Here is a 22,849-nt window from a genome sequence, read left to right as displayed (position 1 = left end):
GGAGCTCTACTACTAATTTATAGGGCTATGTTGACTCAAATTTAGCAAGAGATATTGATACTAGGAAGAGTACTATAGGTTATGTCTTTACTATTGGTGGGGCATCATGAGCTAGGTTTCTAGGTTACAGAAGGTTAATGCTTTATCCACTATAGAGGCAGAGTATGTTGTTGCTACAGAGGCAATGAAGGAGATGATATGGCTTGAGTTCTTCTTGGAAGAATTGGGACACCCTCATAAGGATAATCATTTATTTATAGATAGTCTTAGTGCCATTCATCTTGCAAAGAATTCAGCTCTACATTCAAAGACCAAATACATACAGTTGTGGTACCATTTCATTCAGTCAGTTTTGGATGGTGGACAGTTAAATTTGGACAAGATACATATAGATGGCAATCCTCTTCAACTTTAGTTGGTCTTCTAGACTGAACATGAATAAAGGAACAACAACGTCTAGTGTGGTTTGATCTAGTGGGAGCCTCATGTGGTAGTAGTATTTCTACAAGATCAATCTCCAAGTGGTAGATTGTTGTCTAGTGTGGAGTCTGATCAGTCCCCAAGTGGGAGATTATTAGTTTGTGGTGATTAATTAGGAAAGTACTATACATACTTCATAAATTCTTTAGGGCTCGAGGCATCGCCTAGAAATTTTTTTGGGCACTATTTTATCAAGATTTTGGGCCGACATTTAATTATTAATTATAAATCTAAAATGGTAAAAATACTTGTATAAAAGGGGTTAGGGTTAGGCATTGTTTTATTATTATGACACAAAAATTGGTTCTTATGGTGATATTAAGCTGTAAGGGATTACAGATTGTAATCAAGTTGTAATCATTGGATCGTAATAATATCAGACTTGTTGTTTGGTGGACATAGTCTAGGGATTGGGTGAACCATGTTAAATCTTGGTGTCTTGTGTTCTTTTCTATGTGGTCTATTATTTTATGATATTGTTTATATTTGCATGTAATTTTTATTTCTGTCAATGGTTTAATCCTAACACAACTCATACTGCATAAAATTGAGAAGGCAAGACAAGATCTAAAGGATTCCCTAAAAAGGAGAAAGGAAATTTCCATCCAAATAAAAAATTTTCTTATGAAGAAGTTGAGACTGAAAGACTATTTGAACCAATCAATCCAAATGACAAACCATCTACTTATCTACTTGATAAGAACAAATTCTTGAATGAAGAAATAAGAGGACTGAAAAGAGAATATGAAATCCAATCAATAAGACTATGTGAAGTGACTAAACAAAAGAAGAAATATGAAGATGACATGACTATGGACGAAGAAGGAAAAAGGGTAATGGCCACCAGACTTGAAGAAAGGATATTCAATGTGTATAAGCTCATGAACACACAACTAGACATGATGAATCAACTAATTCTTACAAATCAGTAATTGAATCACAAGGATGTGGAAATTGCAAAGCTCAAATCATAGAAGGAGATACTGAATAATGAAATAAAGACTGAGAAAGAATCCTTGGGGAGATTCAAAAAACCTAAAGAGGAAATGAAGTACTTTGAAGAAATTATGAAGTCATCAAGATGCTCTAATGAATTAGGACATTCATGCACTAAGAAAGGAGAATCATCAAGGAATGAAGAACAGACAAATGCAAAGTCAAAACACAAACCAACATGCTATCACTATGGGAAACTTGGTTATACTACAAATATTTGTTGAAGAAAATATGGTATATAAAATTATAAACCTAATTTTATTGGTTACTATTTTTATTGTAAGAAACACGACATCAAATACATGAGTGTAGGTCAAGACTGAAGAATGCATCTACTACACCTAATTTGAAGGATATTTCTATAATTGTCAAAAGTATGGGCATAGAGCATATGAATGTAGATCACAAAAAAAATCTTACTAAAAAAATTAGAGGAATAATTATGCACCTAACAATGCATGTTCCAAATGTCATAAGTTTGGATATCTAAGCAAGAATTGTAGAACTCAAGTACATTCAACAAATCAGACAAAAGATAAAGGCAAAGGAAAAGTGGACATTGAGCAAGTGAGGAATGAGATGAACCGGAAATGAAAAAAGAGAACCAAATATGGAAATATTAGAGAAAATGGAGCTAAGGTCACCTAATCTAATGGAAAAGGTGTTAGGATTAACCTTAGACAAAAATAACAATTACACGAAAATATAACCAACATCAGAAAATAATAAATCACATAGAAGAGAAAACAAGACACCAAGATTTAATGTGGTTCACCCAAACCCTAGGCTACATCCACCAAATAGTAAGTCCAATATTATTACAATCCAGTAATTATAACCTAATTACAATTCATAATCCCTTACAACTCAATACCACCGCAAGAAGCAATTATCACCTCACACCTTATGGAAAAATCCCTAACTCTAAGCCCTTTTAAACAAGTATTTTTCTTCTTTAGGGTTATAGTTAATTACAATATGTTGGCACAAAATTACCAATAAAATATTTGTGATAAGATAGGACCCGATAAAATAGGGCCCAAAATAATTATGAAGTATGTACAATACTTCCTTGATCAGTCACCACAAACTAACAGAAGGTGTTATCATAAATGTTGATGATATTCCTTTGGGGGACTATCCTAAGCATTAGAGAGTATTGACATGTTGCATTCATGACTATATTTGTCATTTATGTCAACATAGCAGCAAGTTTGTAAAGAGTGGCAGAATAGGAGACATAGATCATATTTGTACAACCAAAGCTTTGATGTACAAGTAAATTAATGATGAGGTTAATTGCACAAAGTCTAAGTCAAAGATGCATGGAAGGTATAAGTGATCTATAGAGAGAAGTGTATGTAGAAAATGTGGGCCTCAATATTCACACATACTTTGACATGATCCTTATATGTGAAATCATCCCGGAATGAACATTAAGTCATTCATCCAAAACAATTCAGAAAACTGATCCATTGGCTCCTAACTAGATGGATTATGTTGTTGCTCTCAAAAAAAGAAGCTAGCAACCAAACTTCTAGTATGAAGGATTTAATTAAGCTATGTGAGAATGCAAATTAATCTACATGAAATGCATGTATTAAGCTAAGAATAAAAAGAACATATTATTCTATATATGTGCATTTTAAACTATAATGATATTGATATGTACAAACTTTAAGCTAAGAATGAAAGAGCAATGAATAGATATTTCAGCATAAGTTTGATGCAAAATTAATTCAACCTTTGTAATAAGGAATTGGAGGCTCCTTAAATAGAATTCTAGAATTGATCGACGAGAGATTGGAGATGAGATTCAATTGGAATGGAAAAATCCTTGTGCAGATGAAGTTAACTAATTCACTTCTGAGTGCGAGACAGAGTTAACTGAGTTAATTCCATTCCCAATTCCAATTCACACAGAATTTCCATTCATGAAACGAAGAGAAGATTTGGAGGGGATATTTAATTTAATAAAATAGAATATGACCTCATAAATGCAGATTCTTACTTAATTGAATAATTAAACTCAATATTAAAATGAGGACATTAGCTTATTAAATTAAATACATTTAATTCCTTTGTACATTAGCTAAAGAGGTAATTTTAATTTAATTAAAGTATGAAGACTTATAATTAATTTAAACTTAATTAATAGGTTTGATGTAGCTAATTTGAGTCAATACTTGGAATTAAATAAAGAGTGTGATTAATGCAAATTAAGGTTTTTTTTCTGCATTCAACACTTAGGTCAAGTAGCGAGTATCAAAATTCAGATTTTCCTAGTAAAATAGGACTTAGGATTGATTAAATAGACCAAAATTGGTTTAACATGACAATGTGCCAATTTTGGGGTATTATATTTTCCCCTCTTTGAATGAATATGCGAGCAACAAATTTGATTCAAAGAAATTAGAAGTATGAAGCATAGATCAAGAAATGATATTGGTTTTGAAATTAATGACACAGAGACCAATTGATAAGCTTTTTAAGGTTGTCTCCTGAATGAAACTTAACCTTAGGGGATCTAGATAGAACACCTAGATACTGATATGTGATGAGATTGGTTCTGAGATTGATGACATAGAAACCAATTGATAAGATTTTTAAGGTTATCTCTAGAACAAAGCTTAACCTTAGAGGATCCATATATAACACCTAGATACCAAAAATTAATGGAACAAAGGTTGTTAAACTTCACATAATTGTTCCCAAAATGAGACTCAATTCTCAGGAGTCAATATTAGACTGTCCCAATACCTATCCATTAGAAGATGACAATATTTATCACAATTCATAGAATTATCCCTAGAATGAGGCATAATCCTCTAAAGTTAGGGTTAGACTATCTGTTGGCATTATGATACATTTTTGTCATTAGTTACAACACTTATTGGATTCTGAATGCTTACCGAGCTCACACCGGAAACCAAGCTTTACCTAGTACTCAGTGTTTATCGAGTAATCAAGGTGAACAAAGAAGTCAGTGTTTACCGAGTGATCAAGGTGAACAAAGCAATCAGTGTTTACCGAGTGATCAAGGTGAACAAAGCAATCAGTGTTTACCGAGTGATCAAGGTGAACAAAGCAATCAGTGTTTACCGAGCATTCAAGATAAAGAAAGGAATCAGTTTTGACCGAGTAAAGATGTACTAAGATGTAACCGAGAACTTCATGATAACCGAGCTCCTGAGGTTATCAAGGAAATTAATTTTTACCAAGCTCAGACGGATATCAAGGAAACTAACTATCACCGAGTCACAAGGTTCTATCAAGTATTTCCTTTGATCACCGAGCAACAGTTTAGAAAGAAGTATTCACCGAGTGACATCTCTTCTACCGAGTCTCCAGTGGTTACCGAGTTCAGAACTATTCGAAGTGTTTAGTATGAACCGTGCCTTCACTTCTACCGAGTGCATGACGATGCCGAGTAACGCAGTGGACGCCGAGTATCAGAAGGACACCGAGTCAGTTCAGTGAACCCGAGTTTTTACCTTGGGCTGACTTTGTATAGAGATTTGCACTTGTTATTTTAGCCGACCTTGCATGTATTATTTATATGGATAGTATATATATGCAATGTATTGTATCATTAAAAAAAAAAGAAATAGAAAATGGTAATGAGTGGAAATATGAAAGTGTGAATATGTGAAAGTGCAAAAGAAATACATGCATGCGAAAGTATGTGGGCTGAATTGTGAAGATATTCAGCAGGTCTAGTTTTGAAGCATAAAAGTTTTATCTATCACATCAAGGTGAATCGGAGCATAGCGGATCTTATCAGCAATCAGTTGTAATCAGATCCACTATTTCATTCTAACAGGTGAATCAGTTTTTGCAAATCCTTTAACAGGGTAGACTTAACAGTCTTTTGTAAATCTCCTAACAGAGTGCATACTTTATTGTATGTTTGGAAATCCTCTAACAAGGTGGATCTAGCAATCCTTTATGCTCCTAACAGGGCAGATCACCAGAAGTGGTCATTGTAAGCCTTAACCGGCCAACTTCATACTGCAGTAACGAAGCTTGTGGGTTTCATCCCCACCCCAGTTTTACTTTCTATTTGGAAGGTTTCTGGGTCACCAAATCTGTGTGTTCAAATGTTGCAAATGATTTTGTTTCATGCTTACAATAGGTTACTTGGATGAATGATGAATATATCAGTATACAGTTTTATTGTTTGAAATTTTAGAAGTTACTGATTCACCCCTCCCCTCTCAGTAACTTGTCATATCTTGAATATTTCCAACAATTGGTATCAGAGCTATAAGGTTCTCAAGATAAAAGCTTCACAGCTTGAGCAAAGATCAAGGACAATGGAGATATTCAAACTTGACAAAACTATTGAGAATGAAAAGCTAGATCTGAAAATGGCCATGGCTCAACTCAATGAAGCAAAAGAGCATCTTTTACAATCCTTGAAAAGAAGAAAAGAACTTGCAAAGAAAATGAATGACCATCAGTATGTTGAAGAAAAGATTGAAGATCTCTCACCATCAAATAGTTCAGATGAAGCTGGCAAAGCAATCAAAGAACTCTTAGAAAAGAATGGATCTCTGCAGGAAGAAGTAAGAAAGCTCAAAAGGGAACAAGGAATCCAGTCCATCAGGCTATGCGAAATCTTGGAGCAAAGGAACAAGGCAGCTGAAGACTTAGAGGTAAGGAATAATCAATCCTCTCAGCTTGAAAATCTTGTAACTCAGTTATCTAATGCAAATGAAGAAATTATGAATCTAAGATCTGAGAATGAGATTTTGAGAAATGACTTAATTACTGAAAGACAAATCAATGCAAGCTTACAAAGTGATCTAATCTCTGAAAAACAAGTCAATGAGAGAATGGTAAAATCTCAAAAAGACATGGATCAATTGAATCTGCAAAATGAAGAAAACTTTCATAAACAAAATGGTAAAGCAGGCCTTGGATACAAGGAAGAAGGTGAATCCTCCAAACAGGGTACTCAAAAGAATCAAAAACCTACTTGCAGCCACTGTGGTAAGTTAGGTCATACATCTAACAGATGTTGGAGCAATGGAAAAGGCAAATTTAATGGAAAATGCTACAATTGCAATCAGCATGGACACAAAGCCAATGAATGCAAAAGGAAACCGAAATTTGAAGGTAAATGTCACAAATGCCAAAAGCAAGGTCATAAGGCATCACAATGCAAATTCAAATCTTTTAATCCAGCTGAACAACTTGTCAAAGCAATATTTGATTGGGACTACAACACTTGGTGCAGATGTCATTATTGTGGAGAATATGGTCATACTGGCATAAACTGTGCAAGGCATCACCTAAGAAAAAGGGATACCACTATAAGATGTTATACATGTACAGAACTTGGTCATATATCTAAAAACTGCATGAACATAAAGAAAGTCGAGGATGAGAAGAAAATCAAAGTAGACAATATTCGGAAGCAAATGAAGCGGCAATGGATTTCTAAGTCTACCGAGCCAGATAATTCAAGTAATGGAATGGTCACTCAAGAAGTGAGTGACTCTCCCATTTCCAATTAAGACTCATCAGGATAAGACCAGGACTGTATCTACAAGCAATATCCTAAGCAGTCCTAGAATGAAAATATGATCAAATCAATATTTCAGATACATCAGGATCATGGTTGGTACATGACCTTACCGAGCTCAGTCAGGTGCAATAAGGCTTCTTTCACCAAGTTTCACTTACCGAGCATGGTTGGTTCTTCTCTTACCGAGTTAAGGGCGGATTAACCTATTTTCTTTTGGTCACCGAGTTGCAAAGTTTAAACCGAGCTAGTGGATGACAGCTTGCCAATCGCAGCTACCTCCGTGCTGAACATTAATGACGAATTTTTCATCAAAAGGGAAAATTTCAACCTCATTTTTTCACCGCGAATTTGAGATTTTCAAAAGAGGGCTTTCAAGCGAATTCAAGTGAGTTGAAGAAATTTTCCAGTGAAGTATTCTTACGAAATCTTCTTACTCACCGAGCAGCAATGGCTTCCGCAAGCATCAGTAGCAGCAAGGCGAAGAAAGGATCAAAAATGCTTGTGAAGGGAACGGAATGGAAGGCACCGACGTTCAAGCTTGTTCCTGCCATCGCTGAATCACTCGACCCGCATGGAGCTCAATCACAGATTCCTCCAAAGGTACTTCTAATCAATGATATTCGTACTCATTTCAAGTGTACTGTGCAAGAAATAGGGACACTAGATATGGATAGCACCCTAGCCGAGTTATGCATAGATGGAACCCTAAAACCTGAATTCAAACATTTGGAAACCAAAGGCTTAACCCATATCCCGCATCTGCCAAGAAGTTTCCAAGTGAAATGGGTGAGGTATATCTTGAGCCGAGTACATAATGGTCAGTTGTGGTTGGAACAACCAGTTTTGATAACCAAGAAGATGATTCACAAAATCACGGGTCTCCCAATGCTCAGCAAAGCCAAAACCACCAAAACCCTAGGACAGGATGAGTTACAGAAGAAAACCCAAGCCGAATGGGATGGCAGAGGTTTAAAACTCAACAATGTTTTAGATATAGAACTGAAATTTGGTATTTATGTTATTGCATACAAACTGTATAGTTCCAGCAGGCTGAATAGTGTACCTTGCGAAGCTGTAGATTTGGCATATAAAATTGTGAAGAAAAATATGGAGTTTGACCTAGCAGATGTATTATTAAAACAATTCAATAAAAACATGGAAAGCATAAGGACTGCAAAGACAAACCCTTATAAATTTGGTTCTTTGCTAGTTTGTTTATTCTTCTATGTACAGAAATTCTTTCCATCCAAAGGTACAGTTGTATGGAGGAAAGATACTCCAATTTTGTATCAAATAAATGAATTCATAGTAGATATGGGTATGAATTTTGACAAAGTAATGGACAATTATTTTGAAGATTTCAAGGAAAGGATGAACAACAGATTCAGAATACCTCCAAAACTTGTTGAAGAGTATAAGGATGATGTCTATTTCATGGTTGACTGTGACAAGGTATACATACAGGCAGTTAGACCCCGAGTTGCATGGGTGAAACCTCTTCCATATGAGGTAAATATTGATGAAACCAGGGATATCATTGAAGCACTGGTAAATGAGCCAGTAGACCCAAGGCAATGAATTTTTGGTACTTATGATGAAGCAAAGGCCAGAATTGAACTAGAAATCAAAATTCCACAGGCCATCAGCAAAGGTAAAAGGAAAATGGCCAAACTAAAAACTGAAATGAGTTCTCTTATGGTCACCGAGGGAAAAGGTGAAGATAAAGAAAGTGAAGAAGAAAAAGAAGGAGAAAAAGAATCAGAAAAAGAGCAACCGGCAAAGAAGAAAGGCAAGGTAATCATTACCAAGCCCAAGAAGCAGCCTACTGCAGTATTCACACGAAGAACGAGAAAAGGTATTCAGGAACCTGTATTGGTCAAACCTGCACCTACATTCGAGCAAAGGCTCAAAACATTGGAAGAAGGAGCTGGCATTGCAAATTTCAAGGCATTGAGATTTGAGACAAGGACTGATGCAGAGAAAATGCAAATTGAGGAACTGGTACTTAACAAAATGGGAAAATGGAAATACTCCCCGGACCAGATTGCTCCTCATATCCCTAAAGAACTACTGGAGAGAGTACAACCAAGATGGGAGTTAGCCACCAAGACGGTAAAAGATATATATGAGCAATCCCTGAAGAATCTTCGGCCTAGTCTCACTGGAGCTGAGGTAAAATCTGAATTGAAAACCTATGAAGGTAAAATGATGATCAGATTCCACACTTGTTTAGTTTTGATCAAAGATATAGAGCATGTTGTAAATGATGCTACAAACATGTGGAAAAACATCTATCATCTACATAAGCCCAGTGTAGACCCAGTAGAAATAAAGGATGATGACAGCAACAGCAGCAGTGATGAATCAGATAGCACTCCATCCATCACAGTTACACCAGGAGAGTTGCATGCAATGATGGAAGAAAAGGAGGAAGAAGACAAAGAGGAAGAAGCTGAAGAGGAAGATAAGGAGGATGATACAGTAAAAATTGCAGCAGCAGTTATTGCATCCCTTCCTCACTCCCCATACAAACCTATGACATCATCAAGGTTGGAGTCAGCTTTAGCAGGTTCATCTACACCAGTTTTACCATCTACACCTGCCATATCTCAGCTCCAGGTATCATCAGTGGAAGTGACTACAACTTCGTCTACCGAGCTGCACCCCTTTTCATCTACCGAGTTAGCCTCCTCGACTCCATCATCATCAGTTGGCATTGCTGTAAGTTCTCAAATTTTGAAAACTCAAATTTGTTCTACAATTTTGTTGCCATCTACTTCAGGCACAGTGAGCTCAGATACTATATTACCGAGTGTATCACCATTTTTGGCCAGCACTCAAATTTTTGACCCTGTACATACTTCTATTGGCACTCAAACCTCAAACATCCCAGTTTTTACTGCTAGTCCTTCTATCTCTACTGTTGTGTCTATTCCAAAGGTCAAACCAGTCATCCCAGAAGTCAAACAAAAGCAACCATTAAGACTTATGATCACTGGTAAGGAAATTCCTGAAGATATTGACTTGGACACAGAGATAATAATTCCAAAGATTGACTTTGATAATGCTACCATTGAAGAAATGAGGTATGCTAGTCAACATATTGAGAAAAAGGCTACTCAGATGCAGTTAAGATCAGAAAGGGATAAGGAATATAGGATAATTGAGGAAGCCCAAAACATAATTACTGAGGCTATAGGTGTTGATGTTGATACTTCTCAACACATTTTGATTCAACTAGAAGAGGCAGTTAATAAATTCAATGAAGATGCCTCCGGACAAGAAAAGCTAATTGAGCGTGTAGAAAAGAAATTTGATAATAAGGTATTAGGGCACATTGCCCAGAACATTGCAATAAATCAGGTTGCATTAACCTCAGTTTTGGCAGATATGAAAAATTCTTTTAATAATGTAACATCTCTTTTTGCTAAACTTTGTGATGTTACCGAATACACTAAAGGAATAAGAGAAAAACTAAATAAAATTGATGAAGATCTAAAGGTAAGTGCACAGAACTTGAAGCTTGACCCCAGTTCAAGCTCATCTCATCACCTCAGAATCAAATTTTTGTCAGACAAGCAGGCAGAGCTGTCGAGGGAAGAGGCAAGGATCTGATTTACATTGATAGATATCCAAAACATGATCCTTCCCATCATGGATTCAATGCAGAAGCATATTGCACATTCAAAGACATTAATCCATGATAATAACTTCTCCATTGCAGATCATGTGATTGAACTTTTGGCTGAAATTCAAATAGCTCTTTCTACCTGCAAAATTTTGCAAGAGAATTGGGATAAGACTCTCCAGCTTATTCTCCAGGTACATTCAGAGTTCATCTCTCATTTTGGTGTTTCCATATAAGTATATATATTCTTTATTCTTTGGCATTATTGTCAAAAAGGGGGAGATTATTGTTGGATATGTATACTATTTGGATATGTATACTATGGGTAAATAAGTATTTTCAAAATTTTTACAAAGAAAGAGATATACAACTCATGTAAATAATGTATGTACATTCTATGGGGGAGTTGTACATAAAAGCTATTCTATGGGGGAGTTGTATATAACGAAGCTATGTATATTCAGAATCAGTCATCAGCATGTCAGATAAATTTTGTCTCATAAGTGTTTTTGTCACTAATGCCAAAGGGGGAGATTGTTGGCATTATGATACATTTTTGTCATTAGTTACAACACTTATTGGATTCTGAATGCTTACCGAGCTCACACCGGAAACCAAGCTTTACCTAGTACTCAGTGTTTATCGAGTAATCAAGGTGAACAAAGAAGTCAGTGTTTACCGAGTGATCAAGGTGAACAAAGCAATCAGTGTTTACCGAGTGATCAAGGTGAACAAAGCAATCAGTGTTTACCGAGTGATCAAGGTGAACAAAGCAATCAGTGTTTACCGAGCATTCAAGATAAAGAAAGGAATCAGTTTTGACCGAGTAAAGATGTACTAAGATGTAACCGAGAACTTCATGATAACCGAGCTCCTGAGGTTATCAAGGAAATTAATTTTTACCGAGCTCAGACGGGTATCAAGGAAACTAACTATCACCGAGTCACAAGGTTCAATCAAGTATTTCCTTTGATCACCGAGCAACAGTTCAGAAAGAAGTATTCACCGAGTGACATCTCTTCTACCGAGTCTCCAGTGGTTACCGAGTTCAGAACTATTCGAAGTGTTTAGTATGAATCGTGCCTTCACTTCTACCGAGTGCATGACGATGCCGAGTAACGCAGTGGACGCCGAGTATCAGAAGGACACCGAGTCAGTTCAGTGAACCCGAGTTTTTACCTTGGGCCGACTTTGTATAGAGATTTGCACTTGTTGTTTTAGCCGACCTTGCATGTATTGTTTAGCTGACCTTGCATGTATTATTTATATGGATAGTATATATATGCAATGTATTGTATCATTAAAAAAAAAAGAAATAGAAAATGGTAATGAGTGGAAATATGAAAATGTGAATATATGAAAGTGCGAAAGAAATACATGCATGCGAAAGTATGTGGGCTGAATTGTGAAGCTATTCAGCAGGTCTAGTTTTGAAGCAGAAAAGTTTTATCTATCACATCAAGGTGAATCAGAGCATAGCGGATCTTATCAGCAATCAGTTGTAATCAGATCCACTGTTTCATTCTAACAGGTGAATCAGTTTTTGCAAATCCTTTAACAGGGTAGACTTAACAGTCTTTTGTAAATCTCCTAACAGAGTGCATACTTTATTGTATGTTTGGAAATCCTCTAACAAGGTGGATCTAGCAATCCTTTGTGCTCCTAACAGGGTAGATCACCAGAAGTGGTCATTGTAAGCCTTAACCGGCCAACTTCATACTGCAGTAACAAAGCTTGTGGGTTTCATCCCCACCCCAGTTTTACTTTCTATTTGGAAGGTTTCTGGGTCACCAAATCTGTGTGTTCAAATGTTGCAAATGATTTTGTTTCATGCTTACAATAGGTTACTTGGATGAATGATGAATATATCAGTATACATTTTTATTGTTTGAAATTTTAGAAGTTACTGATTCACCCCTCCCCTCTCAGTAACTTGTCATATCTTGAATATTTCCAACACTATCCCAATACCTGTCCATTGAAAAGTGATCAAAAGAAATAGTTTAAAATTGTCCCCACAATGAGGCTTAATTCTTAGCAAGAGTTAGGATTATGAATCCTTAGCAAGAAATTTGGAATGATCTCTAGAATAGAGCTTAATCCCCTAGACTCCAAATAGAACACCTAAATACTGGTCCATGAAAGAGATAACAAGGCCTATCATGAGTCATAGAATCATCCCTAGAATGAGGTTTAATCCTCAGGAGTCAGGGTTAGACCATCTTGATACCTGTCCATCAAAATTTAACAAGAACTGTTATAAGATTGATCAACTGATCAAAAGGATAAGATAGATGACATAGATTCCAAATAGAGGGGAATAGGATGCCCCAAGTGATATGATGCCCTGGGTGATGAGGACATAAGATTCAGATTGTATTGAAGCCAGATTTGAAAGATTCAATGATGTAATCATCCTACCCCCTCAAGAACAAAATCAAAAGATGACACACCAAAATAGTGATGTAGAGTAGTATATTGAGAGATACTAAAGAAATCAAAGATTCAGAAGAATGTAGAATAGATAAGAAGAATTTGAATAAAATTTAAAGTCAATTTAGAGTGATTTCGAGGTCCAAAAGACCAAGTTTGAAAAAAGTTGACTAGAGGTGACCAAAATTGACTCTTTCCAAAAATGTTGGAAAATTTGAAGAAAATGTGAATTGAAAAATTCCAAGATTCACAAAATATCAAAAAAATTGAATTGCACAAGCGTTCAATTGCGTCAATCTCAAAATTTTAAAATGTAATTTTGAGTTGTTTAAGTGTGTCAGATTTTGAATTCAATCCCAAAAATGGGTTTAGAGCAGCCAAATTGGCTAGGGGATGATTTTCACGCCAATCGAATCACTTTGAAAAATTAGTTCAAAACCTATATAAGGGCCTAAAGGGTCATTTTCAATTAATTTGTGCTTTTGTCTTTTGTGAAGGAGAGAGTTCTAAGGAGAAAGATGGTGGTCCCCGTGTGTATGCATTGATTTGAGTTCTCTAAATGACACACCCAACCGAAAAACTACAGGCCTCCGGTGAGTCATTGATAATCTCACTTTTTATTTGAAATTTTACACATTTTGAGTAATTTTTAGCATTTTTTTAGGGTTTCTTTCAATTTTTCATGTCAGTTTTCACATGAGGATGTCATTCCTCATGCGAAGCCAATCTCCCTTCACACGAAGAAGTACTAGGCTAGTACTTCTTCATGGGTTTGATGGGTTTCCTTGCATGGAAAATACCCATTTTTTTCATGAGAATCCCTAAATTTAGAGAGTTTTTGATGGTATTTTTTGTTGCTTTTTGAGCGAGAAAGTGTTTCCTTGTATGAAGATGTGCAAGCTCACACGAGAACATGAATTGTCACATGAAAATCTAGTGTAAATTGCAAGTTTAATGTTTGAAAATTGATATTCATATCAATGTTTTGTATTTTCATTCATTGTTTTCGCCTTTTGGAGATTGATCATTTGCTTGGTGTTTTTGTGTGTGTAGGTTATCTTTCTAGATGTTAGATTCTAATCACATTACCCACCTTATGTAGCTTTATTACAAAAATTAGATGATGCAAACATGGCACACATTGATGCTCTAGGTCTATTGTATCTTTGCCAGATTCTCACACTACTGGTGAATCATGGCCTATTGATAGCATTGGTTGAGTGTTTGGAGACAAACACCTTCCATCTACCCTAGGGAGAGATCACTATGACCTTGGAGGAAATCTATAGGATTCTTCAAATCCCATTCCATGGGCCATGAGTAGTATATGACACAATACCACAGATTGGTATAGAGGCACTACATGCCATTTTCTAAGAGGATCTTATCATGGGTTGAGCCATCACCTTAGACGAGCTAATGCATACCTATGAACCCACACACAAGTTACCATCAGTATTGGCCATATTTATTAGCTACTTTCTAATGTTAGACAGATGTTAATATGGTTTAGAGTGCGGATGGGGATGGATGCTATAGTTGATTCTAGGGGCACCCAAATGATATGGATGGGCTTAGTGCATGCTCACCCATATGTTCCATGAGATGAATGAGATTTTATAGCACAAGAGGAGGAGAATGGCTGCTAGGGTTTATGCTCTTTAGGTATGGGCATGGGAGCATTTTCTTATCCCTATACCTATTTTTGCAAATGAGAGATAGCCTATGGAGCCATACATATGTAGATATTGAGGCCAACTGACCCAGATAGCTCTGGGGAAGACTAAGTAGTGGAGAGGTCAACCAGATGACCTAGTAGCAGTAGTGTGGAGACCATGGAGAGAGACAGAGGCATGGGATGATGCATTGTAGAGTTGGGATATATGTTTGTCTCTCAAATAATGATTAGTTGCTTCGTGTAGGTGATAGAGAGATTCACATTGACACGAGTCTAGTAACAATATGGTTGGCCATAGGGCATATCAAAAGAGTATTATTCATATGCATCGATTGCTACTAATGTCCATTGTGGGTGGTCAACGAGGTTAGACCCAGGCTATTTAATGATTGATGTGTAGACCATAGTGGTGACATAGTGGGATTACTTGCTAGTGGTAGTAGATGGGGGGATGACTCTAGCATATCAAGCATACTTTGTGAGTCATCCCTTCCCTCAATTCATAGATTTGGTGGGGATGGCCATATTGATACAACTAGTGTATGCATCACAACCACCATTATAGCAGCCACAGTAGGAGAGAGCTAGATAGAGGACACATCATGTGCCTATTCCTCCTTGACAAATGAGATTAGACCTATATGATAGTGGTAGTGGGATAGGTCAAAGGCATCCTTGAGGTGAGATGGGCTCCCTAGTAGTGATAGGAGGAGATACTTAGAGGCCATGCATAGAGGCTTAGCAACTATCTGAGTAGGTAGAGTAGGAGGTGGGCGATGAGGAGATGTAGGATCAGCCTATTGGGCCATAGGGCAGAGATAACCTGACACAGACCTAGGATGCCCTCAAGAGATCTCGAGATTGAGTGAGGATCACACAATGATAGTTAGGGGAGCTAAATATACAGTTCATTGATAGGGTTTATTGCTCTTGATAGGGTTTTTTCTATTCAGGACCTTGACAGTAATGTCAAAGCTAGGTTTTCTATTACCAACTTGGAAAACTTCGGAGCCACTTGGTGGACTATCAAAGAGAAGAAGCTAGGCATAGACATGAATAGTGTCACATGGGAGTTATTATTGGAAAATTTTTGTGAGCGATTCCTACCAAAGGAATGAAAGCAACATAGAGAAGATGAGTTCCACAACCTAAGACAGTTCACTATGACCATAGTAGATTATGAGTGCAAGTTCTATGAGCTCATGCCCTTTTAAGGAATTAGTGACAACCCAACACAGTTGGCACAACATTTCATCAGAGGCTTGAACAATTATCTAGTTAGGGGTGTTAAGATGTTTGAAACTAAAACCCTCAAGGATGTGGTACATCAAGCCATTCTTGTAGAGCATAGTGTTAACCTAGGACATGGGGGTTTTGTAGGAGCAAGTTTAGCATCAAGATCCAAGGGTAATCTGGGAGCAGGTGGTAATAAGAAACCTCCTCTTGGAGGTAATAAGTAGCAAGAAGGATCTTATCCTCCAATTCAGGGTGATGATGGTGGTTCTATATCTAAGAACTACCACAATGCACAGTCTGATAAGAGAAACTAGTATGATCAGCCATCTTAGAGTGTTCAGTCTTATCTTAGTGGGGGTAGTGTTCAACAGTCTAGTGCACCTAGGGTGTAGAGGAGTTTTGACAGAGCGTGTTTCTCATGCGAACAATGTGGACATAGGTCATCCCATTTCCCTCAAGGGAAATCACAATTCTTAGGCCAGAGACCCACAACTTCAAAACCTATAGTTGGAGATATAGGTAGATCCTAGAGAGTGTTCTCAGTTGAGTCATATCCTCCTACAGGGGGAAAGGGTCCAATAGGACCCGCATAGTGAGCTCTTTAGTTTTACCATTCTTGTAGGCTTCCAAGAGTAAGCCTAAGTCTAGGGTGGTGGAGGCAGTTCTCATTTATGTTATTATTGCCGAACTCTTTTAGGCCTATTTTATGTTTGATGATTAGTAGCATTGTTTCGAGATTATCATATATTATTTCAAATTCAGTTGATTTTATGATGAGATTACTTGGTACTCTATACCTCATGTATGCATGATGATTATTATAGTGTTTTCAATTATTGATGATGATTAGTTAGATGGATTATCATATGTGTTTTCTTATGGATACTTAACCCATACTACATGTGTATGGTGTGCGTGTATGTTTTCTTTATGTAAGGCATTTCTGATGTGGTTAAGGAAGGGAGTCGTAGTCAATTGCTAGTTAGGATCTACATGATGCACCACTTCCTGCCATTGTTTGTTTAGCTTAGAATATTTTGTTTGTACATATGTGAATTTTATGCAGATTATAGATACCGGGTATTGACTTCCCTGAATTGCCAGGATGAGCATACCCTATCACATTATCTCAATGGTAAGAGAGGGGAGATAAATTCTTAAGTCCAAATCCTAAAGCTTTAAGCCATTTGTCTTAGAAAATTAAGACAAGTATCTAAGTTGAGTACCTTCCCAATGTGTCAAATGACATTAATTCATGATTATAACCCTTTAGTTTGATCTTATATGTGTTTTTCTTTGATGGGTTTTCATATTTTGTCCCATAGGTCTTTAGGTGTTTTTCTATTAACTAAGTCAAATTAAATTATTAAATTAATTTTTTAATTTAATGGAGAATTATTGTGGCATTTTAATATTTAACTATATTTAATTAATTGAGAAATTAATTAAATAAAAAGAATTAAATTTGAAGATAAAAGTTATAAGAATAATTTTAGAACGTGATAATATTTATTTAATTTAATAATAACATATTTAGAGTTTATTTTTAAATAGATGCTAAATAATATTATTATTTAAGTTAATAAATATTTTATCAATTAATGATTCAAAAATTAATTTAAGCATGAAAAGATATTAATTTAAATTTTTTATAAAGTATGTATGAGATTAAAATATAACAAATTAATTAAAAAGTGAAAAAGATATTAATTTATTAAAAGTTTCAAAATTGCATAATGCATGCATGAGATTAAAATTTTATAAGTTAATTGAAAAGAGAAGTCAAGTGAAAAATTAAATAAAGTTATTTAATAATTCAATAAATGTGCATGGAAAAGAAAAAGAAAAGATAAAGGAAAGATAAAGAAAAGTTAATTTAGAGTTGAAGTTTGGTGAGCAAGGGTTCTCTTGGGTGAACGCATAATTAGTGCTCTGATTTTAGGAGAGAACTCCATATCACAATTTGGGGGTTCATTTTCGAAGGACTGCGGGTTTTGGAAGAGGGAGGAATTTTTGGAAAGGAGAAGTTTTTGAGAGGAGGGATTTCTCTTCAATCCTCTTGGGTGTAGCGATTAGCATCAGTGTCTAGGTAGATGCTTGTGATTATTTATTTGTCTTTCATTATGATGAATTTTTCAATTTGGAATTACTAGTATGCATGTTGATTTCTTCTACATATGCAAAGATTAAAATATTTTAGAATCCTCATTCAGTAATTTTACAAATTAGTTTTAAACTGGAAGGGTTTGAATGGAATACAAATTTTATATCGAAGATTTGATTAGCTTTTCGTATTTTCTCTATCAGAGAATTGCTAAGAATTCAATCAAAAAAAATAAATTATTAGATGATTTGTGGGGGGGGGGGGGGGGGGTTTATGTTGGTTTTATATAACAAAATTTATAAATTAAAAAATAAATGATGGGGTGGGCGGGGACCATCAACCCCCCACCCCCCTTCTTACCTTTCCCCTCCGCAGTGTGTTGTACCTCTATGTACACAGACATATTGCTGTACGCAACAGTAGTAATAACTGCTACTTGAAATAGAAGGCCATTTACGGCCACAGATGGCCACACAATGACAACCATTAAAGGCCGACTGATGGGCCTTAAACGCCATGCACTGTGCAATTCAATTTTTTTTAAAATTGTTTTTTTGTAATAAAATATAATATAATTTTAATTTATTAATTAATAATAATTTTTAATTAATAATTTTATTATTAATTAATTGATTAATTAATTTTTAGTAAATATTATTTATTAAACAATTTTATTCATAGTCTTATTATTAATTATTAACAAATATTATTTATCAAAGAATTTTGCTAATAGTTTTGGGTATTAATTAATTAATTATTATTAATTTAGTAATTTAAATTATTATTGGAATTAACTTGAATTAATGATAAATATAAAGTAATGGCATTAATTATATTTATTGTTATTAATATTTAATAATTTGATGATTAACAAAATTGGAGTTATTTTATTTAATAATTGATAATTATTATTATTTTAATAATTTAATAGATGGTTATTATTACTTTTAAGCCATGTTATGATATTAAATATAAGAACAAGAATGGGTTTAATTGTGAGGGTAGAACTGTAATTTTTATCTACTTGAAAACTTATACTGAAATGAAAATTATAACCTTACTGTGAACTGAAATTATGTGTTTTCAAGACTAAACCAAACTACGACCAACATTGTTGTTTGTATGTTGTTTTTGTTTTGGGTTTGAGTTGACTAGATTGTTGACCAGTCCTAGAATGTTACCAGAGGCTTGGGAGTTATGTGGTTGTGATGCTAAGCTGATTTGATCTCGATCTTTCAAACCCAACCATGGTAATGTGTCTGGTATGCTCTACGATGTGTGTTGATCTACTGATTGTTATTGGTTTCTAGTGTTCATGTGTGAAGCTAAGGTGTTTGGTGTTTGCTTTGTTCTTGGTGATGTCATGTTATGACATATTTGATTTAACCATTTTGAGTCTTCAATCAGTATGCTTGGGATGCTTTCTAGTTGCTCGTAGAGAACTGATGTGTTATTATGAATTATCTTTTGATGCTTTCCAATCACTTGTATAGGACTGAGGTGACTTTATATGATTCTTTGATTTGTGCTTTTATGGGCTTAGGGTAGGTTATCTATATGTAATGTCAGGAAGTGGCTTGCAATGGGGGCCAGGGCCCTAAGTGGTTGCCAGGATAACCCATTGTAAGTTGTTTAATAAGTGAAAACACTACAATAAATGGGAATAAAATGAACCTAATAAGAGTCTTTGTATGTTCTCGCCCATGCTTCGAGTACTAGTATAGACTAGGATGAGAGTAGAGAGAGCACTTGGTTGCGACCTTGCATCCATAGTATGCCTTGTTAGTACAAGAGGATACTAGTGGCCGCATGGGGATCACTAGGGGTCCAGGGTCTTGAGAGACTGCCACAATAACTCTAGCATGATTTGTGTGATGACACTTTCTCGCTTACATAGTAGGTTTCCTACATGTCTTGTGTGCCTCTAGGTTTAGATGTCGATTTATCTTGGAACCTTTGAGTTAGATTTCTTTTAGGATTTCTTGGACTTAGAGAGTACTTTTGATATTTGATTTGATATCCTATTTGGGACTTGAGACTATCTCCTCAGCATAATGGGAGTGGGCTATCTAGGTTCCACACGATCAGGTGGTAATGCTTTTTACTCTTACCATTGAGATCCATCCGAAGTCACTGTGGCTAGAGTTTCCTTGTCTACATTTTTCTTCATTACATCTTTGTATCATTATGATGGATGGTTATATCTTATGATGGATGGTTTCATTTATGGCATTGTACTTTGTATCATGGATCCGAGAAGGATGATGTAATCTAGTTTTATAAATGTATGTTCTTTTAGCCTTTCATACCCTGTGACATGTACAGTGGATGATTGAGCATTTCAAATTTTATTGCCAAGTGGTATTCAGAACAAATGTATATTATTTATATGGATTTTGGACTTTTAATTATTCTTGCATATGGATGTGTTATTTATTAGACTTAGTATTAATTAAAAATTAAATGTGACTCAATGTCTTGGAATCCTTAAGGAATGTTATCTATGATGTTTTCTTAATTATGATTGTATGTTATTTCTTCTGCTACTTTGTATTTGACATGTATGTTATTCTTTCTTTTAAAAAAAAAGCTTGGAAAACTTAGTAAAACTTTAGGTTAATTCTTTTGGATCCCTTGGCATGGCATTACATTTGGTATCAGAGCCCGAGTTTCTACATTGGGAGCTCTAGATATATTGGAATGCCACTAGTGTTAACTAGTTGAACAAAAATAAAAACTTAAACTATTATGTATACCTATTTCAAATTGAAAGTTGAACTATTTGAATTGAAATAGAACTTAAAATTTTAGTTGTATACTTTCAAAACTTAAACACTTAAACATCAAAACTAAAATTATTCTTAAACCTAAAAATAGGCAAAATTGACAATTGAACTTAAATTGTTTTCAAAACACGTGTATTTTATATATTCTTTATAGTGGTATGTTTTATGGTTATTATAACATCTTGTATCTTGTTGTAGGATGGTATCTAGGATGAGATCTTCAATTATAGGTCATAGCCTAGGTCGTGGTAGAGACTGTGGTCAAGGCAGAAACATCAGTGTCCATGAGTCTATCCATGAAGGGCCTATTTAGGAAGAGAATAGGGAAGAGCATCATGAAGAGAACCATAGAGAGCAGCAAGCTACTTCAGAGGAAGTTGACCTGAGGCAAATGATGAGGAATGTCATTGATAGCCGACCTCCTCTTTAGGGTGTTGGTCAGGATGGGGCACATCACAAAGGACATGAGCATAGACCTAGGTCTAGAAGTCCTTGGAGGGATCAATAGAGATCCATTGTATCTACTCAGATGAATGACCTTTAGAGGTCCAACGTCAAACCCTTTAATGGGTTGGGTTCAGGTTATGTAATTGAGTAGTAGCTTATTGCTCTTGATAGGGTTTTTGCTATTCAAGATTTTGAAAGTAATGTCAAAGCTAGGTTTGCTATTACCAACCTAGAAAACTTTGGAGCCACTTGGTAGACTATTGAAGAGAAGAAGCTAGGCATAGACATGAATAGTGTCACATGGGAGTTATTATTGGAAAACTTTTTTTGAGTGATTCCTACCAGAGGAATGGAAGCAGCATAGAGACGATGAGTTCTACAACCTAAGACAGTTCACTATGACCATAGTAGATTATGAGCACAAGTTCTATGAGCTCATGCACTTTTCAAGAATTAGTAACAACCCAACACAGTTGGTACAACATTTCATTAGAGGCTTGAACAACTATTTAATTAGGGGTGTTAAGGTGTTTGAACCTAAAACCCTCCAGGATGTAGTACATCGAGCCATTCTTGTAGATTAGAGTGTTAACCTAGGACATGGGTGTTTTGTAGGAGCACGTTCAACATCAAGATCCAAGGGTAATCTGGGAGCATGTGGTAATAAGAAACCTCCTCCTAGAGGTAATTAGTACTAGGGAGGATCTTATCCTCTAGCTTAGGGTGATAAAAGTGGTTCTATCTCTAAGAACTACCATAATGTGTAGTGTGATAAGCGCAACTAGTATGATCGGCCATCTCAGAGTGTTTGGTCTTGTCCTAGTGGGGGTAGTGTTTAGCAGTTTAGTGCACCTAGGGTGTAGAGGAGTTTCAACGGAGAGTGTTTCTTGTGCAGATAACATGGACACAAGTCATCCCATTGCCCTAAAGGGAAATCACAATTCTCAGGCCAGAGACTCGCAACTTCAAAACCTATAGTTGGAGACACGGGTATATCCTAGAGAGTGTTCTCAGTTGAGTCATATCCTCCTATAGGGGGAAAGGGTCCAATGGGACCCACATTGTGAGTTCTTTAGTTTTACCATTCTTGTAGGCTTCCAAGAGTAAGCCTAAGTCTAGGGGGGTGGATGTAGTGCTTGCCCCTAGTTCTCATTTCTGTTATTATTGCCGAACTCTTTTAGGCCTATTTTATGCTTGATGATTAGTATCATTGTTTTGAGATTATTAGATATTGTTTCAAATTCAATTGATTTTATAATGAGATTACTTGGTGCTCTATACCTCATGTATGCATGATGATTATTATAATTTTTCAGTTACTGATGATGATTAGTTGGATGGATTATCATATGTATTTTCTTATGGATACTTACCTCATATTGCATGTGTATGGTGTGCATGCATGTTTTTTTTAATGTATGGTGTTTCTAATGTGGTTAAGGAAGGGAGTCATAGTCACTTTCTAGTTGGGATCTACATGATGCACCACTTCCTACCATTTCCTTTTTAGCTTAGAATATTGTGTTTG

General features: G+C 35.7%; 1 pseudogene; it reads right to left on the bottom strand.

Moving 5' to 3' along the window:
• Positions 1-18,606, bottom strand: part of LOC149554611 (pleiotropic drug resistance protein 1-like) — an 80,943-nt pseudogene extending 62,337 nt beyond the window's left edge.
• Positions 18,607-22,849: the final 4,243 nt, after the last annotated feature.

This window comes from Cupressus sempervirens, chromosome 5 (genome assembly GCF_028749045.1).
Source record: "Cupressus sempervirens isolate cs-2001-9-10 chromosome 5, ASM2874904v1, whole genome shotgun sequence".
NCBI classification, from domain to species: Eukaryota; Viridiplantae; Streptophyta; class Pinopsida; order Cupressales; family Cupressaceae; genus Cupressus; species Cupressus sempervirens.
The sequence above is the reverse complement of the archived record's forward strand: the minus strand, read 5'-3'. Positions and strand labels throughout refer to the sequence as shown.